At 39.2% G+C, this 23356-nt stretch overlaps 1 protein-coding gene across 5 annotated transcripts in view; it reads right to left on the reverse strand.

Moving 5' to 3' along the window:
• The window catches only part of LOC121865027 (Friend leukemia integration 1 transcription factor-like), a 213235-nt gene that overhangs the window by 96164 nt on the left and 93715 nt on the right, over positions 1 to 23356 (reverse strand). Inside the window, exon 1 of one of the 5 annotated variants that reach the window (XM_042364342.1) lies at positions 8513 to 8621. The exons of the other annotated variants lie outside the window; for them this stretch is intronic. The gene's annotated coding sequence lies outside the window, so the exon portion shown is untranslated. Of the gene's footprint in view, positions 1 to 8512; positions 8622 to 23356 lie in introns of those variants that run through there. 5 annotated transcript variants of the gene reach the window in all.

Raw genomic sequence — 23356 nt, forward strand, 5'->3', positions numbered from 1 at the left:
CTCTGCTGTCGTATTAACGCAAGCACTAACCTAACACTGTCATATTAATATAACACTAACCTAACGCTGTCATATTAACGCCAACCTTACTGCTTTGTAATATAACATATACCTGGCACTTAATGTATTAACTTATCACTAACCTAACACTGTCATATTAACGTAAGCACTAACCTAACACTGTCATGTTAATATAGCACTAACCTAACACTGTCATATTAACATAACACTAACCTAACACTGTCATATTAACGCAGCACTAACCTTACTGTCATATTAACTTATCACTAACCTGTAACATAACACTAGCCTACGCCTCATATTTATAACACTAACCTAACACTGTCATAGCATATAACCTGTAGCATAACACTAACCTAACACTGTCATATTAACTTATCACAACACTGTCATATTAACATAACACTAACCTAACGCTGTCATATTAACTTATCACTAACCTATTAACAACACTAACCTACACTGTCATATTAACATAACACTAACCTAACACTGTCATATTAACATAACACTAACCTAACACTGTCATATTAACATAACACTAACCTAACACTGTCATATTAACATAACACTAACCTAACACTGTCATATTAACATAACACTAACCTAACACTGTCATATTAACATAACACTAACCTAACACTGTCATATTAACTTATCACTAACCTAACACTGTCATATTAACATGACACTAACCTAACACTGTCATATTAACATAACACTAACCTAACACTGTCATATTAACATAACACTAACCTAACACTGTCATATTAACTTATCACTAACCTAACACTGTCATATTAACTTATCACTAACCTATTACATAACACTAACCTAACACTGTCATATTAACATAACACTAACCTAACACTGTCATATTAACTTATCACTAACCTATTAACATAACACTAACCTAACACTATCATATTAACTTAACCCAACTAACAAGTTAATTTGCTCTAACACTTATACTAACATTAACCAAACTAACTTATGGATTAAAATGTGAATGATTCATCAATGATAAATAAATAATAACTCACCTAAAGGTTAATTAACCCACTGAAGCTAACCTAACCAAACCAAACCTAAAGCTAACCAAACCAAACCTAAAGCTAACCTAACCAAACCAAACCTAAAGCTAACCTAACGAAACCAAACCTAAAGCTAACCTAACCAAACCAAACCTAAAGCTAACCTAACCAAACCAAACCTAAAGCTAACCTAACCAAACCAAACCTAACCAAACCCAACTATACCTGACCTCATTCCCTCAAATAGTGTTAGGACGGTTAATTAAGATGAAATAAGGTAAAGTAGTAAAATATTCAGGTGATTAAAACAAAACAAACTACCGGGGTGCCGACCATCACTTACTGACAGACATACACTCATTTTTTCCCCATCTTTCCTCAAAAATAAAAATAAAACTTCATTAAAATTTAACTATTCCTGATAACAATCCGGTAAAAGTAAGTTTGGTAAATCACGTTGACAAATTTCCGGGCAAAACTGCAATGGAATCCGGTTTTTTGTTATAATAATTTCCGGTTAAATATACTCTCTTGGTCCTCAACTTGACATTGTGGCTTCGAAACACAAATAAAATAAATAATGTCATCCACTTACGTCATAATACATCAACCATTACAGACAGACAGACAGACAGACACAGCTAAATGCTTTACCCCCGTCATCATGTCTGCTGAAGGTAATTTAATGTTAAAATAAACATCAAAGGGAAATGTGTTTATAGAAGTTAAAAACAGAAAAGTAATAAGGACTAATTATTATTATAGTTGGCCTTTAAGTCATCGTACTTAAGGGGTGAAGTCATCGTACTTAAGGGGTGAAGTCATCGTACTTAAGGGGTGAAGTCATCGTACTCAAGGGGTGAAGTCATTGTACTTAAGGGGTGAAGTCATCGTACTCAAGGGGTTTAGTTATCGTACTCAAGGGGTTTAGTTATCGTACTCAAGGGGTTTAGTTATCGTACTCAAGGGGTTTAGTTATCGTACTCAAGATAAGTCATCGTATTCAAAGAGCTAAGTCATTGCACTCAAGAGGACACAAATAATAATAAAATAAAGAGCGAGTTTTTAAGACATTTCATAACAAACGTGAATAAAAATCTGACCTTCGTATGTGATTTTTACATTTGATACACACACACACACACACACACACACACACACCCACACACACACACCCACACACACACACACACACACACCCCAGATAAGAAGGAAGAAATGCCTCGCCGTATCACATTAACTTATCTTAGTTTTAAAACCAGATAAGAGATGTTGTGTTTACAGAGGAAATAACCAGAATTTTCCCTCTGTATCCTTATACGAAAATAAAATCTGATGTTAACCCTGGAAAGAAATGAAATGAAATGAAAATAAATAAAATCATGGGTGTAAATATGATCATTTTTTTTTTGGCAGCTTTATTTTCTTTTTTTAAACTCAATCACTACGAAATTTGATGCTTGCTTTAGTTCCCCAGTAAATTAACGGCGGTTAAAATTAGCTTTTTCTGTAAAATAGTCATACATGATACTGTACATACATGATGACTGTACATACATGATACTGTACAGACATGATACTGTACAGACATGATACTGTACATACATGATACTGTACATACATGATACTGTACATACACAACACTCATAAACACAATCCTAAACATACACGATACACAAGTCCTGCACACACACACACACACACACACACACACACACACACACACACACACCAACCTTCCTGGTAACCCAAATTAAGCTCAAACTTCCGTCGAAAAATAAATTAAACAAATTATATCAATTTACTTTTAATCCTTCCTTTCGCCTCCTCCTTCATTTTCTTTCCTGTCCTCCTCGACTTTATCTTCACGCCACAGTATCTAAATTAGGCAGCCGATACGGTAACGCTCAGGAAAAAAGACCTGATTATTATTATTTTTGTGTGACGCAAGGTTGTGTGCAGCCTCTCGCAACCATTCTTATTTCCTCTCCCTCTCATGACAATTAAACATCGGGAGTAAATTCTCAAAGACTTATACGCTTCTTTTGTTATCGTTCTTAATTAACTGGGAACCAGTTAACCTAACCTAACCTAACCTAACCTAACCTAACTTAACCTTTCCTATATTATCAGTGATGGGGAACTTAACTTACGATTCTCTGAGACTCTTGGTAAACGGTCATCTGAGACTCTAGGGTACACGGTCATCTGAGACTCTTAGGTACACGGTCATCTGAGTCTCTTAGGTACACGGTCATCCGAGACTCTTAGGTACACGGTCATCTGAGACTCTTAGGTACACGGTCATCCGAGACTCTTAGGTACACGGTCATCTGAGACTTAGATAAGGTCATCCGAGACTTTAGGTACACGGTCATCTGAGACTCTAGGTACACGGTCATCTGAGACTCTTAGGTACACGGTCATCTGAGACTCTTAGTACACGGTCATCTGAGACTCTTAGGTACACGGTCATCTGAGTCTCTTAGGTACACGGTCATCCGAGACTCTTAGGTACACGGTCATCTGAGACTCTTAGGTACACGGTCATCCGAGACTCTTAGGTACACGGTCATCTGAGACTCTTTGGCACACGGTCATCCGAGACTTTAGGTACACGGTCATCTGAGACTCTTAGGTACACGGTCATCTGAGACTCTTAGGTACACGGTCATCTGAGACTCTTGGGTACACGGTCATCTGAGACTCTGTACACGGTCATCTGAGACTCTAGGTACACGGTCATCTGAGACTCTAGGTACACGGTCATCTCTGAGACTCTTAGGTACACGGTCATCTGAGACTTAGGTACACGGTCATCTGAGACTCTTAGGTACACGGTCATCTGAGACTTAGGTACACGGTCATCTGAGACTCTTAGGTACACGGTCATCTGAGACTCTAGGTACACGGTCATCTGAGACTCTTAGGTACACGGTCATCTGAGTCTCTTAGGTACACGGTCATCTGAGACTCTTAGGTACACGGTCATCTGAGACTCTTAGGTACACGGTCATCTGAGACTCTTAGGTACTCTGGTCATCTGAGACTCTTAGGTCACATTAGGACTTTTAGGACACGGTCATCTGAGACTCTAGGTACACGGTCATCTGAGACTCTTAGCACGGGTCATCTGAGTCTCTTAGGTACACGGTCATCTGAGTCTCTTAGGCACACGGTCATCTGAGGCTCTTAGGTACACGGTCATCTGAGACTCTTAGGTACACGGTCATCTGAGACTTGTACACGGGTCATCTGAGACTCTAGGTACACGGTCATCTGAGTCTCTTAGGTACACGGTCATCTGAGTCTCTTAGGTACACGGTCATCTGAGACTCTTAGGTACACGGTCATCTGAGACTCTTAGGTACACGGTCATCTGAGAGCTTTAGGTACACGGTCATCTGAGACTTAGGCACACGGTCATCTGAGACTCTTAGGCACACGGTCATCTGAGACTCTTAGGTACACGGTCATCTGAGACTCTTAGGTACACGGTCATCTGAGAGCTTTAGGCATCATCTAGACTCTTAGGTACACGGTCATCTGAGACTCTAGTACACCAGAGACTCTTGGGTACACGGTCATCTGAGACTCTTAGGTACACGGTCATCTGAGACTCTTAGGCCGGTCATTCTGTAGACACATCTGAGACTCTAGGTACATGGTCATCTGAGACTCTTAGGTACACGGTCATTTGAGACTCTTAGGTACACGGTCATCTGAGACTCTTAGGCACACGGTCATCTGACTCTTAGGTACACAGTCATCTGAGTCTCTAGGCACACGGTCCTCTGATTCTCTTAAGCACAATAATTGAGCTATGACGAAGTGCCTCGATATGCTGTAATTCCTGCCTAGTGTTTAAATTTTAAGAATTACCGTATTTCACCCTTGGATGAAGCTAGATGGCTTAACGTTTTAATAACTGGTTTAACCCTTCGAGGACGATGGTTTAACTCTTTCATGGCGATGGTTCATCTCTTCAGGTTGATGGTTTAACTTTGATGACATTTAACCCTTTCAAGACGATGGTTTAACGGAGAATATAATTGAATATGATTCATCCTTCGAGGTCTATGGTTTAAAGATGACGGTTTAACTTTCACATCCTCAGAGGTAACAGGCTATATTCAGTTATATATATATATATATATATATATATATTGTTATATATATATATATATATATATATATATATATATATATTTATTTATTTATTTCATTAGCCCAATAAACACACGGATCTCTCTATATACAATTAGATGAACTGCTGATTGATGAGCTCACACTGTGATCGGGGAACGCTAACCAGAGGTTCGGGATTTCTCTCAAAGGCGCTTCCACTGCAATTACCATTTAATAATCTTTAATAAGCCCCAAGTTTAGTGAGAAATTAAAGTCCAGTAAATTCCGACCGGTTAGCGTTTCTCGTTCACAGTCATGCCTGGGCTGTGGGGTTCGAATCCTGGCGGGTTGAGGTGTTGATTTTTATTTATATATATATATATATATATATATATATATATATAAGTAAAATTGCTAAAACCCTCCATTTTCATCAGTCGCCATTTTAGTATTATAAGAAATGTACGGTATTTATGTATATAATAATTGCGGTCAAAATGGCCTTAATGGCCTGTGACTCTACCCTAACTACAGGTGGTCATTTGTACCTCAATCAGGGATAAAGGTTAAAACAAATCACTCTGGTTCCTGCCATAGAAACAACGCCAGCACAAGATTCAAAACCTGAGTTACGCCAGACGAACCATCGCCTCGCCTTCCTCCACCACACTTATTTTCCAGTACAGAAATAATTCTCAAATAACAAATATAGTTATCAAAGGAGAAAATTTGAGCAAATCGTGCAATAACACACACACACACACACACACACACACACACACACACACACACACACACACCTACCTATGCCTCCCTACCTGGTTTCTCCTCCCTAAATGCCACACAACGTAAACACCTAGAAAGTGCAAAAGAGGGCATGCAAGATTATTCTCTCCCTTCCTACTCCACATAATCGAAGCGCTCAACACACTGACCCTTTCGACTCTCACTTGACCATCACCACGACCTCATCTGGAAATTTGGTAAGAAGCTTTACACCATCCTCGACACCATTACCGCATCCAGCACATACGTGCACGAACTGATCGCTATAAGAACAGCCCAGTCCCAACCATTGTAAAATATCAATAACCTGTAATAAACCAGTGTATTCACTGCCAAAACACTACTCCTTGCACTGTCACTATGTTGAAATGAACTGTTGGAGCTTTTCCCCATCTAGTTATTATATCTCTTAGTCACTTATATGTTTTGTATATTATTTGTAATTGAAACCCATTCCCAAATATAATCATATTTTCAGCCTCTGGCTGCCAAGCTCTTTCAATAAACCGTTAATTATTCTATTATTATTATTATTATTATTATCACACACACACACACACACACACACACACACACACACACACACACACACACACACCACTACTACCCATCTGATTCATGACTCACTTCACCTATGACTCGTGAATCACTGTAACTAATGAAGTTATAAATTCTTTAAGTGAGTCATAAGTCTATAGTTTCACTTGAGGTATGATTCATGACTTAATTTAACCTGACCCATGAATCATTTGACTCATGAATGACACGACTTATGATTCATGTCACAGTTACTTAAAAAATTTCTGGAAAGCGAAATATATAGACAAAATTAGACCAAACGAACGTTGATTATATTCTAAATTGAAAATAGATAATAATAATAATAATATAATAAATATACTATTGTAATAATAATAATAATAATAATAATTCTGTTCCCCTTATATAATGTTACTGACCAAACTCCTCTCTCAGGGGTACCAACATCCTGCGGAGTCTCAATATAATCCGTCCTCTCACCACCCACCACTCAAGGGTTTATCGCCGCCACACGAGGGACAGATAGACCAGGACAGGATGTGACCGCCAGCACGATACCACAACTGCCACCTGGATAATATAACTAAAGAGATAAACGGAGACTAAATGTGAAAAAATATCCAAGATGGAGGGTGGATGAGAACGCCACCCCTCCCCCCTCAAAAAAATAGTGCCTCTTCAGCTGATCCCAAGGGAAGGCTGAGGACTTGAGCTACCTGAACGTGAGCATACAAGGGAAAGAAGGCAAGGTTAAAGTCAGCCCGTGGAAGGTCTTCGTATGGTGGTGAGTCAGTCCTGGGCCGAAGGTGTTGGGTAATAGGTTCTTGAAGGTGTCCTACCACGACCTAGAGACAAGAGTACCTCACGACAGCCACTCAAGCTATTTTACTGGCGCCCCTCATAACAGTTATAGTAGATACTTCACCATAGCAGGTACTTGTCACTCACACATACCCATAACCAACTCTTTTCACTTGCTCACCACCACAATTACTGAACCACCACTCTTTACCACCACCATGTAAGACCCCGCACGTTTACACAATTGTCATAGTGACTGCTTAAACGTGGATCAAAGAAACGGACCTGCCCAAGAAGATGAGATTTATCACCAGGCAGCTGGGTCAATCAGGTCAAATGGGCCCTAACCCTAACAGTACTTATAAAACATCTGCAATCTTACACTGTACTTATAAACATCTCGGTAACTTACACTGTACTTATAAACATCTCGGTAACTTACACTGTACTTATAAAACATCTCGGTAACTTACACTGTACTTATAAAACATCTTGGTAACTTACACTGTAATTTATAAAACATCTCTGTAACTTCCACTGTACTTATAAAACATCTCGGTAACTTACACTGTACTTATAAAAGACTTGCAATAAATTTATAAAACATTTCGGTAACTTACACTATACTTATAAACATCTCGGTAACTTACACTGTACTTATATAAACATCTCGGTAACTTACACTATTAACTACAGAATACAATTAATTATCCATTCCAACTTTATACTAAATATCTAAACAGAATCTACCAAATAACAAATGCTGATCAGTTTCGGCCTTAAGAGATTTGTTAATACTCAAAGATGAAACAAAAAGTACTAGGTAATCCTGCGGAGTCCTGACGTTAGACTTACAGTATATAATAAGACTTAAAGACTTACACAAGCTGCTGAGTTATTTGATTCATCCAGGTACATCAAAACACGTGAATACAGTACTGGGAAACAGGAACACACTGGCTTGGGGAGGTTGTCTATGTGAGATAAGGACCACAAACACGAGACTTTTAATTATTGTTTTATACTAGCCAGTGGGTAGAACTGAGGAGATCCTCCCTAACTCCTACCGTGGGCGCTAGACAAAAGTGGGAGGAGAGTTTAGCCCAAGAACTGAGAACCCATCGGTTCCTCTAAGCACTGAAAATGAACAAGTGATAGAGTACAGTATGCACCATGCTTACAACTAAAACACTAACCTGTGCATAAGCTGTGTTGAGTTGGGAAGACTTAGAACGAGTTAAGCTTGTAGTGGAGTAGGCGAGATCTATCACTGTCACTGTTACTCAACAACCCAGCCGAAGGGTCACTGTTCTTTTTTGAACGCGGAACACTACCGTCTCTCACTGTCGCACTCATACCGTAAAGCTCAATTTGCTGGCCATCTCTTAACTGACGACCCAACACATGATGACCTTCTGTTTTGACTGGGAGGGTGAGAACCTCCTTGATTAATGGGTAAACTGATAATGTCTGAACGTTTGAACACCCCTGTGCTTGGCCCCATGGACTTGTGACATCACTGGTTCACGAGCCGGATAAATCGCATTCGAGGTTGACCAGATGAATAACCGACACCACGGTGACCGGTTGGTTTAGCCGCGCCTCCACGATGACCGGTTGGATAAACTACACTTTTCGTTGGCCGGATAAATGAACCACACCTCGAGATTGGCCGACCAGGGAAGTTAGTCCTTCTGGCCATGATTTGGATGAGTTAAACTTTGATGTTTACCACATGGTGGACGCCGCTTCTTAAGCTGGCCAGATGGGAAACGCCGCTTCTCTGCTGGCTAGATGGATGAGCCACACCTCGGTGCTGGCTGGACGGATACGTAACTCCAAGTTGACCAGGAGGAATGAGGCCGGACTGGATTATGGGCCAAAGAGTGAGGCTGACCTGAGTGGAATAGCCAAAATCTAGACGGATTGGCCAAATTGATGATGTTAGAGACTTGTGTGCCTGAATAAATGCAGACTCATCCTCGGGCTTCATCTGGGAGAAGTCGTCAAGTCCAGAGCATAGGTATGGGAAAGGTTTCAGCGCTGTAGTACCTCGCTGCTGCTCAGTTTTGTGTGTCCTGTCTCCGGAGATCTACTTCTTCCTTTTCTTCAAAGTTCCACCTCAGATCTAACGCGACGATACTCTGCTAAATGCTGAAAGTGATCTGGGAGTGTCGATAAGGACGCCATTAGAGGGACTGCCATACCTATATGCAGACGAGGGACTGGAAGGTGAACAATAACCAAGTGCAAGGTGTGTCTTTGTCAGCGAGGAGAAAATCTGATGGCCAAATCTTCGCTTTAGCTTCATCATTGTCGTCAAACTTGCACTGAGAAACAGGAGTGTTTGGCGGGGCTCGCTGGAAAGTACTTGCATCAATAAATGTCTGAATCAGTTCTGGCCGCTTCTAGGTGCAACTTGGGCAGAAGGGGAGAGACTCTTTGCTTGTACACCCTGGCACTAAAGTCCAGGGGCTCTAGGGGCGGCATGGGCTTGCTACATTCATCTTTAATCATCCGTGACATTAAGAATTTTGGGCTTGGAGTATTTCCTGATCTCGAAAGTTTGAGAAGGAGGAGACTGAGAGAGAACCTGCCACCAAACTGTCTACATCATAGTAGCTCTGTCATCCTTGTGATCTTATACTCACCGTCGCCATACAAATTTCAGTAGGTCAGTCGTGGGAGATGGGGGATGGGGGGGGGCACGGTGTCAGGTGTTGGAGTTATGCCCTTTATAACCACCTTCATCCTTCCTCAGCCCTCCACTGTCTACCACCAGTACCCTCAGGCACACTCCATAAAATTCACTAAACTTTCAAAATATCACTTGCAAACCCAAGAATTATCTCCTATATTCATTTCAGTCATCATAAAATTTTATATTTTTTCAGCTCATTTCACTGTATAATATTATTATGTGGGTTAACACTTCATTGATGATAAATGTTTCAAAGAGTATAATCAACTCTGGTGGCAGCTGAGCCATACTAGACCAGAGCTGTATCCTCTGTGGCCACCACAATGCAGTAGCTGATAGCTAACCAACCTCGTCAAATGTACTCACTTATCTGTTATCAGAGGAGTGCCTGGTGGCACCGAGCAGATGGGTTAGTCAATTATGGTGGTGATAACACACACGAGGGCCTCCACAACCATCCTCTTATGCCATATAGATTTTTAAGACAGTGTGAGGTGGGATTCGACATGTTCTGTCCCGTGCCACTGCTGATATCATACCCTGGGCATGGTCTCGCATAAATATATTACCCAGTACAAGTGAGGGAAGTAGACACAGGAAGGTAGGAGCTGGTCGGTGGCAGTCTGTGGTTGCTAGGAGTCATCTGCCTCCTCTGGGGTGCCTGATAGCTGAGTGTTGACCTCACGAGGTGGACCATCCAGTGCCAACATTGTCACTGCACCTCTAAGGTCACACCACGCCCGTGCACGCTGGCTGGATTACACCTGAGATGGAACGCAACAATGAGAGAGGACCATCCCTTCCTCCGAACACAAAAGGAAAGATAATGAACGTGACACAAGGAGCTTGACCAGTGTCTAAATCTGGGGGGTCCCTGGCTTTTGACGTATAGCTTACTAACGGGACGTGGTTAGCATGACGTGGAATGTCTAAACTTATCGCGGTTTAGTTTTGGTAGGCGGTATGGCTTAGCTTGACGGTGTAGTGGCTTGATGCGGCGTGACTAGACTTGATAGAACCTGCTACATTACCGGTATATGGCTAGTCTTGACGAGGCTGGTCGGAGCTGGAGGAGGTGCAGTTAAGCTTCAAGGAACTGATCTAGATGATGGGACATGGACAGGCATGTCATGACGTGGTTAAATTTGACGTGGCATACACTGGCACTGTAGGACGTGAGTTGACTTGACGTGTTAGACTTCTTGACACCTAACCATGCTTGACTGGGGCACTGCCAGGAGTATGAGGCCAGGGTGGTAGACTTCACCTCCTGCATGGGGATAGAGAAACAAAAGATCACACGTGAATCAGAACTGTAAGATGACCCGTGCGTGTGCTCTCTCTTTTTTTTTTTTTCTCTGTTCCAAGTGCTAAGATGTTAAAGGTACAGCTCAAAATTAAAAGTCGACACTACAAAATGTCTTAACTATTGGAATACAATGACATTCGCTTGAGTACTATGCTATTGTACTGGGTCAAGTCATCATATCAGAGGGTCAAGTCATCATATTTAGGGTATCAAGTCATCATATTCATAGGTATCAAGTCATCATATTCAGATGACTGTCATCATATTCAGGAGATCATCATATTCAGAGATCAAGTCATCATATTCAGGAGATCAAGTCATCATATTCAGATCAAGTCATCATATTCAGAGGATCAAGTCATCATATTTAGGATCATCATATTTAGAGGATCAAGTCATCATTCAGGGGATCAAGTCAATATCAGATCATATTCAGAGATCGTCATCATATTCAGAGATGTCATCATATTCAGGGATGTGTTCAAGTCATCATATTCAGGTCATCAAGTCATCATATTCAGGTCAAGTCATCATATTCAGATCAACACTAGAGACATCATATTCAGGTCAAGTCATCATATTCAGGGATCAAGTCATCATATTCAGGTCATCAAGTCATCATATTCAGAGGATCAAGTCATCATATTCAGAGGATCAAGTCATCATATTCAGGGATCAAGTCATCATATTCAGGATCAAGTCATCATATTCAGGGATCAAGTCATCATATTCAGAGGATCAAGTCATCATATATTCAGGGATCAAGTCATCATATTCAGGTCATCAAGTCATCATATTCAGATGATCAAGTCATCATATTCAGAGGATCAAGTCATCATATTCAGAGGATCAAGTCATCATATTCAGGCCATCAAGTCATCATATTCAGGTGATCAAGTCATCATATTCAGGTCATCAAGTCATCATATTCAGAGGATCGTCATCATATTCAGGGATCAAGTCATCATATTCAGGAGATCAAGTCATCATATTCAGGAGATGTCATCATTCAGGGATCAAGTCATCATATTCAGGTCATCAAGTCGTCATATTGTCAGTCATATCAGGGATCGTCACTATTCAGAGGATCTATATATGGAGATCGTCATCATATTCAGAGATCGTCATATTGGGGATGTCATCATATTCAGGTGATCAAGTCATCATATTCAGGTGATCAAGTCATCATATTCAGGAGATCAAGTCGTCATATTCAGGAGATCAAGTCATCATATTCAGGGGATCAAGTCATCATATTCAGGTCAAGTCATCATATTCAGGAGATCAAGTCATCATATTCAGGTCATCAAGTCATCATATTCAGGTCATCAAGTCGTCATATTCAGAGGATGGAAAAAAATATATAGATGTAGTCATTGAATCGAACTTTTATCATGGTGAAATAGTAAATCTCAGTGTTGTGTAAACAGTTTGTTGGACGGCTTGAAATGTCATCTGGCTTCCTATATGGCTTGTGTTTAGTCCTTAGCCTTTGAGGATGGTGGTTTAACCCTTTGAGGATTATGTTTTAAACCTTTGACGATGATGGTTTACCCCTTGAGTATGATGGTTTATCCCTTTGAGGATTGTGGTTTAAACCTTTGAAGACTGTTTTAACCCTTTGAGGATGATGGTTTAACCCTTTGAGGACTGTTTAACCTTTTGAGGATGATGGTTTAACCCTTTAAGGACTATGTCTTAAACCTTTGAGCCCTTCGAGGATGATGGTTTACCCCTTGAGTATGAAGGCTTAACCCTTTGAGGACTATGTCTTAAACCTTTGAGCCCTTCGAGGATGATGGATTAACCCTTTGTGAATGATATTTTAACCCTCTGATGATGAAGGTTTAATACTTTGAGGATGTTGTTTTAACCCTTTCGGGATGATGGCTTACCCCTTTGAGGACGGTGATTTAACCCTCCAGGACTCAAAAGGGTTTAAGTTATACATGATTTACACTTAAGTGCCAACAATAAGTTACATCACAAAAGATAGGGATCAATTATGGTAGTTAATATTACACAGAGACTCTATAGTACTATCGCTTTCCTTATGATTACTTATGGGAAAAAATTTAACTTAGGAATCTTTGGGAATCTGACTCCTTGTGTCCTGTAGTTCAACGCTTATATTATGACCCACATGCTGTACGTTTATCAGGCCTAGACCAACACAAACTACTTACCAGCCTATAAGATTACCTGTTTTTATGATCTGACATTGTAATTGGTTAATACACAAACGAGAATAACACACGGAACGGCGGAATGAAAGGTTCAGATGTACTGTGAACAAATGACTTAGTTAATTTTTTATTCTCTTGGTAAATCTAATGAAGTTATTATATCAGGGGTTCAAAGCTGATGTATGTATGTATGTATGTATGTATGTATGTATGTATGTATGTATGTATGTATGACGTTACAGTGTGCCCAAAGATACAAAAATTCAGGTGTTACTGAGACCCAGAGATCTCCCCAAAACAACTGACTGGTTTTTTTTTAATGTAACCTCAGCAGTTCAAAGTTGGTATGAAGCTAACTACATTTGTCCACAGATACGCTATAAATCTAAATCTCTCTCTCTCTCTCAATGTATCAATTTTCAAACCTCTGTCAGACAACTCTCATTCCTCCTCTCCTGGGGTTTGTCTCGAGTGGATTCAGTCTTTTGGGTTGGTGAAACAGCTGCATTATAAAAGTACATATCAGGATCTTCACTACACAAATGTCACTAACAAACTGCTAAGTGAAGGAAGTGAGATATCTGGGTTAAGTGGACACCAAGAACTGGTTATTAACGGCTGCTTGCTTCGTAATCTGCCAATCAGTCAGTCAGAGTCAGTTAGTCCTGCCGTTAGTTAATCAGTGAGTTTAGTGTGCCCAGTGATGGGGTACTAATGAGATCTGCGAGAGCACACAAAAGAGGAGTGTTAAGAACGTGAACAACAAGGGTTATGGCGATGACGAGTAAGTTCAATTATATTTCCGTTTATGAAAATAAGTAAAGATTCATTATCATTTCAGTTTACAGGACAGACAATTCGAACATGGAGGCAACTAAATTTATTGGATATACAGGGTGAGCTTAAAGTCTTTCCCTGATTATGAAAAATCATAAGTCGAAGACCATTCTAGATAGAAACATGAATGTTGTAGCATTGTGTAGACGAATTCATAGATTTTTGTTCATGCATATTTTAAGCTACAAAAAACTGTATGTTTGTACCTAGCATATGTTTTGTGTAATAAATGTTTGTAATCAGGGAAAGACGTTATGCTCACCCTATATATATATATATATATATATATATATATATATATATATATATATATATATATATATATATATATATATATATATATATATATATATATATATATATATGCAAGTAAATCACTGTAGGTGCAAGGACGAGAGCATGCTGATACCATAGCAAGAACACGAGGCAGCCAAAGCGTTGTAAATCACAGAAAGAGAAACAAGGTATATACACAGAGTGAGGGTGACACCTGACCACAGGACCTGGTCCTCCTATATACACCTTGTTTTCCTTTAGCCTGTACCTCGAAGATGTGAGTTACACGAAAGTGCTTGGCAACTTCTGTGTTTTCTTTCTTTCTTGTATATATATATATATATATATATATATATATATATATATATATATATATATATATATATATATATATATATATATATATATATATATATATATATATATATATATTTGTTGCATTTTACAACAGATATAACGTCCAGGGAGAGATGAGTCAAGTGTCGTCAAATATATTCACTAAGGCGAGGCGTCCTGTTGTGAAAGACCGAAGACATCAGATGCCAGATGTTTTGATACAATAAAAATGTTATAATTAAGTTCCAAGAAAAAAATATATTTTCCTTTTGTGAATGTCCACACTGCTAGTCCGTGATATAAATGAGTTTTGGTTGGTGAGGTTCTACAAAATGATATTACAACACAAGGGTCGCGGGCCCTCCTAGACGCCCTAGTAGGCCGACTGAGTGACAACACTGATGATGGGATTTTTTACAGAATAAGGAAAGTGAGGACGTACCCCAGAGAATCGACAATGCTCGAAATTTTCGGTCAGGTCATTCTTGTTGAATGTTTTAATGGCCTTTTCTGCACAAATTTGAGGAGGTGCCGTGACCTAACACCTCCTACTCAGCACATCACAGATACAACAGTAAGCTAGGTGAGAGAGTGTATGACTGCTGAGTGGTCATCGGTAAAGGAGGACTTGGCTCTGAGCACGAGTCAAAGTTTCAGTGAAGTAGTTTTGGCTAGGATATAACGGTGTGTAAAGGTAAGACTTGACGTTAGGGTCATGACTGAGACCTCAAAGCTGTGTGATGACAGGATGAAGGTTTTGTCAAAATTCATAGTGACTCGTACACTATCACGCCTGGTACAGAACAATCAACAGTACACAGCATTTTGTAATAGAACCAATGAAGGAGACTGACGCTCCCCACTCACCCCTCCATGCGAGGTCTTCCTGTAGAGATGAGGAGGTGTGTTATTTGGCTTTAAAGATTTATCTAATGCAACTGGCAGAGTCAGAGTGAAGAATGTGTAGAGGGTTGACTCATCTGCATGGGAGTGAACAGAGTTGTCACTGAAAAGGACAATAACTGTGTAATAAGAGATAGTTGGTGCCAGTACGGGATCCTAAGGAACTCCGTAATTGGTATTAGTAGTCATAAATAAAAGACCGTTCAGAACTCTATGGGACTATGGAGAAAAGGCCTTGGGAGGGTGATTTTGCCATTAAGAATCGAACCTAAACTCGTGGTCAAATACTTTGGAAAAAACAGGAGGTACAACATGAGCTTCACCATTGCAGTCTATTATTAATACGCGGGTTGAGTATGTGACGACTGGCAGGAGGTCAGTAGTAGTATCCAAACGTCTGGGAATATCAGTAGTTCTATGGAAGCTACGGCTCACACGTTCCTAACTCCCACCAGAAAATACTCGGTCGTATATTTGGATCATATATAGAACCTTCTAGTTTATTTCACTTGATTAAAAAATACCCTACCTGTGGAATATGTTAGATTGGTTTGGATAAGTTAGGTTAGGTTAAGCTAAAACCTAACCTAACGTAACCTAACCTAGTCTAAACCCTACCTAACCCAAACCAACCCAACTTAATCTAAACAAACCTAACTTATCCCAACCTAATCTAAACTCACCCAACATAACCAAACGAAACTAAACTTACTAATGGGATTTAAATATAATTTGACTTTTTTTCCCGTAACTTTTTCCTAGTCAAACTTGTAACTTTTTTTCCTAATCAAACTTGTAACTTTTTTCCTGTGACTTTTTTTCCTAGTGAGTTTTTGTTTGGTTTCCTCTGACTTTATTTCCGTTTCACTAGGGAGAACAGAACCTTTCTTGCTCTCGCTCTCTCTCTCATCTACTGTACGCTCGTCACCCCTCTCAGCCCCGTTTAGCTACAGTATTTAAGGTAACAAATAACACTGGGTCTCATTCTGTTTCCACCCCTCGCTAGTTATAACACAAGAGTCACTTTTGTCCAAGGAGTCAGAGTAAACACAGGTTGGTAGGTGAAGAGACGTGATTATCGTGTTGAAAGTGCGATAAATTTGTCCAAAATAAAAGTTAAAAATTTACTAATATACGATTACCTGTATATTGAAGAGGTTAAAAATGTCTAATGCTTTGTAAGAAATTAGGTTTGAATATCGTCACATTTGTTAAATTTATCGTAATAAAACAAAAGAGAGTCAGGAGGAGACAACTATATACTAATACTGAGCTCCAACAACCCTGTTCATGATACAAAATAGAATACTGTACTAGGTATTACAGTGAGATATACTGTACTGTACATACTATCGATCAATTATGTAATTCAGAGGAAAGAAAAACATTACTATAACACGTACGCCCCCCGCCCCGCCCCCCCCAATCAACCTCCCAGGCCAGTCTAAGTTCTAATGCTAAAGATGTTATGTCACTCGGGGAAAAATATTACAGGTGTTAAATACGTTTGTGCTGGGGGGTCCAGAGTCATCACAAAGATACAGACAGACGTACTCCACTGACCAGATGGAAGAGTTGGTCTGACAGAAAACTTGAAACTGTTGTGGAGTTGGGTCTTTGTAACCTCATCACACACACATACATACACACAGACACACACAGATGAATGACGCAGGTAACCTACACCCAGTTATGTACAGTCTTTCTTGCACTTAGACGAGTTGAATATTAACTGAGGTATGCTGAGGTGACGTGTTGCGGGCCAAGTGTACAAGGAAAAACCGGACACAAGCAGACGCATAACAAATACAACCAAGGTGAGTGTAACGTCATGAGGCAGGTGAAGGTGTGTTATGGAATGTGTCTCGTCCAGCCTCTACCGTGGTGATATGATCTCTCGTCAGCGACCACTTCCTCTCCTAAACTCTAGGGAATCGGTCTTTTTTTTCCTACAATTAAACTAAATAAATTCGCAAGAAAAGGATAACGTTCACAGGAAGGAACATTCATTTATTTTCCTACAGTTTCACAAGGCAGGTGACACACTGTACCAGGGTTGCCACGGGAAAAATAAAATCCCCGACTCTCACTGGTTGAATATCGACAAAATCCCTGACTATTTTCAATGAGACAAAATAAGTTTAGTTGATGTTTTCAGTGGATATGAGACAGGAAATGGTCACACACCTACATTCCTGGACTCATCAGGAGTTAACCAAATAGAACACTACCAACCATCCCTAACATATAATTCATCAACCAATTTTATCATGAAATATGACCACTCTCCTGGGCGGTAACAAAGTAATCGACCAAAACTGAATAAAGCTAAATCCTTCCGGACAGCCTTATGAGTGTAAAGACTCAGTAGTCTCATAAAGCTAATTTTATAACTGCAAAGAAAAATGCCTTTCATAAGTGAGCAAAGTGCGATACAAAATATGCAAACCAAACTAAATTCACAATTGAACATCGTAACACCGTAGCCTATAGAGAAAATTCCCAAACAATAATACATTAATGAAGAAACAAATCTTTAAACGTACTTGGTGCAGCACAGTACAGTACTTTAACTGGCCAGGTAGTAAAGTACGACAGGCTATGGGAATTCAGTGAGATGTAACACCAAAATATGCATTACAAATTTTACAATTGCATATTACAAAACATCTTTAATTTGTAAGGATCTTTCTTACTTATATTTTTTTCTCACTTAAGGAGGTTTTATAATTCTACCTGCCTTAGACCTACTGCAATATTTCAAGATTTCTTTAATAATACTTACTTTACATTACCTTTCTCTTCTAAGTTAAAATGTTCGACATCCCACCACAGTGCTGCTACAGTTTGCTCCGACAAGCGAGTTTCAACAGCAACTTTATTAATGCTAACACCCCGTTCAACTGCTGCTCCATAACTTAACAATGTTATTATTACTTTCAAGGATGAATAGTTACCCATCTGCTGTATTTAGGATCCTATAATCACAAGTAATGATGGGCAAAGTTGAGGGTAGAAGGGCCAGGGGTTAGGCAGAGACTGATGGATGGATGAATGAAATTAAAAACTGGATCCCCTGAGAGATACAAAGCTTTGGAGGATTGGTAAAAACAGACCAAGAATGTTAGTGTGGTCGCCAACCCCCAGATATGAGGACTGTACTCTGAACCATAGATAGTTAAACATTGTGCACTTAGTAGTCATATTGAAATTGGATTACCATCTACAGTATATCTCAAACAAGACAATATGGTTATCAATACCACTTAAATAATATAAAACAACCGGGCTGTGGGAGAGAATGTTAACACAAGATCAATCAAACTGACTCACCTTAAAGTTTCAGTTGATATTCAATAATTTAAAGGACCCGACGTAACTATCATTGAATCCTAACCACACTTTATAGGTAGTAGGCAGCTACCAAACAGGGAGGTACTACCGCCTGGGAAGATAATGGAAGCATAATGTGCTGTGTAATGGTAGATCTTGCTGCCATATGGCATCACGAAAATTTTGACCAAGTCCCAGGTTGCTGATCTGACTTTCTGCCTCATTTACACACAATTGCAGGGTCTCAATTGTTTCTCTTACCATTGACAACACAACATACATATATTGTTTCTCGCTTTTGATCTTTTTTTTCATTTTTGTATTTATAGTTCTTTATTATTAATATTATTATTATTATTACAGTTACTGTATTATTATCATCATTATTTTATTATTTTATTTTTGTTTGTTTTATCATAAATTTTATTTATTATGAATTATTATGACTATTTATTATTATTATTATTATTATTAATATTATTATAATTACATTTTCGCCCCCAGGCCCCAATGTGGGTCAGTGACCTGTGTCCGGGTGGGTTAATCCCCGTAAAAAAAAAAAAAACACTACTAAGTGATGTACAGAACAAATCTGACTTAAGGCAACCATGTGTACTTTTTTCTAACTTCGACTTTTTTTTCAGTTTCAATCATCTTGCTCTGTATTTTTTCATATAATTTCATAATTTACTTTTACTCATCTTCAATAGTTAGAGAAATCAGTTCCAACAATATACAGTACAGAGCACTAACAGTACAGAGCACCAACAGTACAGAGCACCAACAGTACAGCACCAACAGTACAGAGCACCAACAGTACAGAGCACTAACAGTACAGAGCACACCAACAGTACAGAGCACTAACGTACAGAGCACCAACAGTACAGAGCACCAACAGTACAGAGCACTAACAGTACAGAGCACCAACAGTACAGAGCACCAATATACAGAGCACCAACAGTACAGAGCACCAACAACAGTACAGAGCACCAACAGTACAGAGCACCAACAGTACAGAGCACCAACAGTACAGAGCACCAACAGTACAGAGCACTAACAGTACAGAGCACCAACAGTACAGAGCACCAAGAGTACAGAGCACTAACAGTACATAGGCAGCGTCGCTAGGCTATGGTAGAAAAGTAAACAGGAAGTTGAATGTATTTTAACACTAATTATCTTGACCTTTACTTATCTGCTTAATTATGAAGAATTAAAACTGAACGAGTTTCAAAAGTTAACCGTGAATTATGAAGGTTCAATATACAGTACTGTACACACCTTACTCATAAACGACATAATTATACTATACTGTCGACCGAGGGTGTACATATTAAGACGGTTATTATCTCATATAGTAAGTAGCCTAGCCACCCAGAAAACGTATTTATACATCCCGAGTCTTTGATATTTATACTATTTGTACCATAAACTACTGAAGCTGTAATGACATTTTTAAATTAATTCCAGGTCGACCAACTCTTGTGGTTATAATAATGAACCCTGTACACTTGTCGCTTTTTGAAGTGAGACAGATTTTATGAGTATGGAAACACAGAAGAAGGCAGAGCATTCCACAGTTTGGCTGTGTGAGGAAAGAAGGGCGAACTATAACGGGGTATTCTAGTGTGACCTACATCCACAGAGAAGCAGTGGGCACCCCAGGCAAGACGAGCGTTACGAGCCCACGGCCTTGCCGGCGCTACACAGGATGCCAAATCCACCGAACATTGCCCGTAAAAAGTACCTGTAAAAGAAAGAGTGAAGCAACATAGCGGCGAAGAGAACGGGGAGAAAGATTATCAACTAAAGGAGGAGAGGTAACAAGACGAAATGCCTTTGATTCGACCCTATCTAACAGTTGGACAGAAGAGCCACCCCAGATATGAGAGCAGTACTTCAAGTTAGGACGAATGAATCCCTTATAAATTTGAAGCAACTGCTCAAGAGTGAAGTAGCTACGGCATCTGTACAGCATTCCCAGCTTTCGGAAGGCAGCTTTAGCAATGTTGTGGATGTGCGACTCCCATGACAAATTATGCATCTAAAATAAACAAACAAATATTATATTAATGCTATTGTTTTGTAACCTAAATGCCAGCATAATTTACGATAATAGTAGTTTTGTGAAAAGATTTAAGTGTATTCATTTGGCGGGTGAGGAATCGATCGTTCACAGCGATGTGTGTAGTAAAGTGATTGGTCAAGGTTGAAACATAATGTATAAAACTGTATCTATCTTGAAGGTCACCCCAATATTTAATATTCTGGGGCACGTACCAATGTGCTACGTTACTCACGATTGTGTTTTAATACACTGATGTAAGATGCCACATTTAAATCAAGACGGGGTATTATTATTATTATTGTTGTATTACTATTACTGTATTTACAAATTATTATTATTATTATTATTATTATGAGGAGGAGGAGGGTACAAGATGTGAAGGGTTTAAATAAAAAGTTGAAGGTTATTAAAAATATAGCATACAAGGCAGCCGTTCCCAGGCATATTTGAGGGCTGGCAGGTACAGTATGTCTTATAAGGAGTTATTTGGGGAAGACAAAGGTCCTATGAGTCATGGTCAACGAGTATTATGTAGTAATATTATATGAGTAAGTATTACTCACATATGTCTGGGCAAGCATAATATGAAGCATGATTTATGAGTAATGTTTATATAAATGCCTTCAACATATGCCTTGAGAAGCATAAATCAAATCAAATTTACTAGTAATGTTTATGTGAATGATTATGTCCTACGTGTGCCTTGAGAAATATACACTGTAATACAGTATCAACATGGCAGCATTTCGCCACCACTAGACTGGCTGTCCTTGTAACATGTACACTTATAACATATTACATAACATCTCATAACGTAACATAGGCACTTTGATACATTAGCCTTGGTAGAATTCTTTAAGTAGATCGATTACTTTATGGGTTAAGTGAGCAAAATTAAGTTAAATGTGATAATTACTTGGATGTGGAAAAAAGTGATGCATCTTCACCCATGAAAATGTCATCTTCCAATACCTTTCACTTTTCGTTAAGTTAAGTTAGGTTAGGTTAGGTTAGGTTAGATTTGGTTAAGCTAGGTTAGGTTATGTGTTCGGGAGGTTAGGTTATTTATGGGGAGGTTAGGTTAAGTTAGATTAAGTTGTGAATAGGGAGGATAAATTAGGTTAAGTTAAGTTACATTATTCCATGTACGATTATGTTTAAGTCAGGTTAGGTTAGGTTAAGTTTAAGTAAGATAAAAATTAAAGAAGTTAATCTTAAAGGTAAAATAATCTAGGGGGCTTTTCTTCAGGTGATCCAAATTTGTTCTTTTACCAGGTTCGCTGTGTAAGAGAAGCAGCAGCACCACACTCGCACCGGTATAACGGATAAGACACGTGGTATTCCCCCTTGGGTTATCTACCACTGAGGAAAGGTGTTTACACGTCTCCCATGTCAGCCAATACTACTGAACCTCGGTGCGTTAACCTGTTCAGTGACGACCTTAATTTGCGCCTCATGCAATGTAATTATTATTATTATTATTATTATTATTATTATTATTGAAACAGTTTATTTAGCCAGGAAAATATAGATACAGCGGACAATAAGAACAACATTGACGTGACTGAGCCAATTATCATCATTATTATTATTGTTGTTGTTGTTGTTGTTGTTCCTTTGTTGTTATTTTTTGATGCATCTGTTTTAAAGGAGTAATTTTCAGGGTTTGTAGCGATATACACTCTTTGGAGCCTGTGTGTGTGTGTGTGTGTGTGTGTGTGTGTGTGTAATAATAAAAATAATAATAATTAACGGTTTATTGAGAAAGTTCTGCAGCCCTAAGGCTAAAAATATACATTAGACAAAATTGACTTATTACATACAAAGACATGGGGTGGGTGGGTCGTTTAACAAAAGCTTTCATTACTGAAAGGAGAAGGAACATGAATTCAACATACAAATTATTTTAGTTTACAGTTGATGGCGTGGGCTGGTCTCTTGCCATACTACGTGAGGTCACGTCCGTAGGTATTGACATGAAGGACCTCACGTGGTCATGGAGACACCGGGTGGTGTGGGGTGGTGTCACAGCACCTCACTCTCTGCTAGGTGGTGTTGTGTTATCACGTAGTCAGGTGTGAAGCTGACCCACTGTTG

Source organism: Homarus americanus, unplaced genomic scaffold (genome assembly GCF_018991925.1).
Source record: "Homarus americanus isolate GMGI-L3 unplaced genomic scaffold, GMGI_Hamer_2.0 scaffold2539, whole genome shotgun sequence".
Lineage (NCBI taxonomy): Eukaryota > Metazoa > Arthropoda > Malacostraca > Decapoda > Nephropidae > Homarus > Homarus americanus.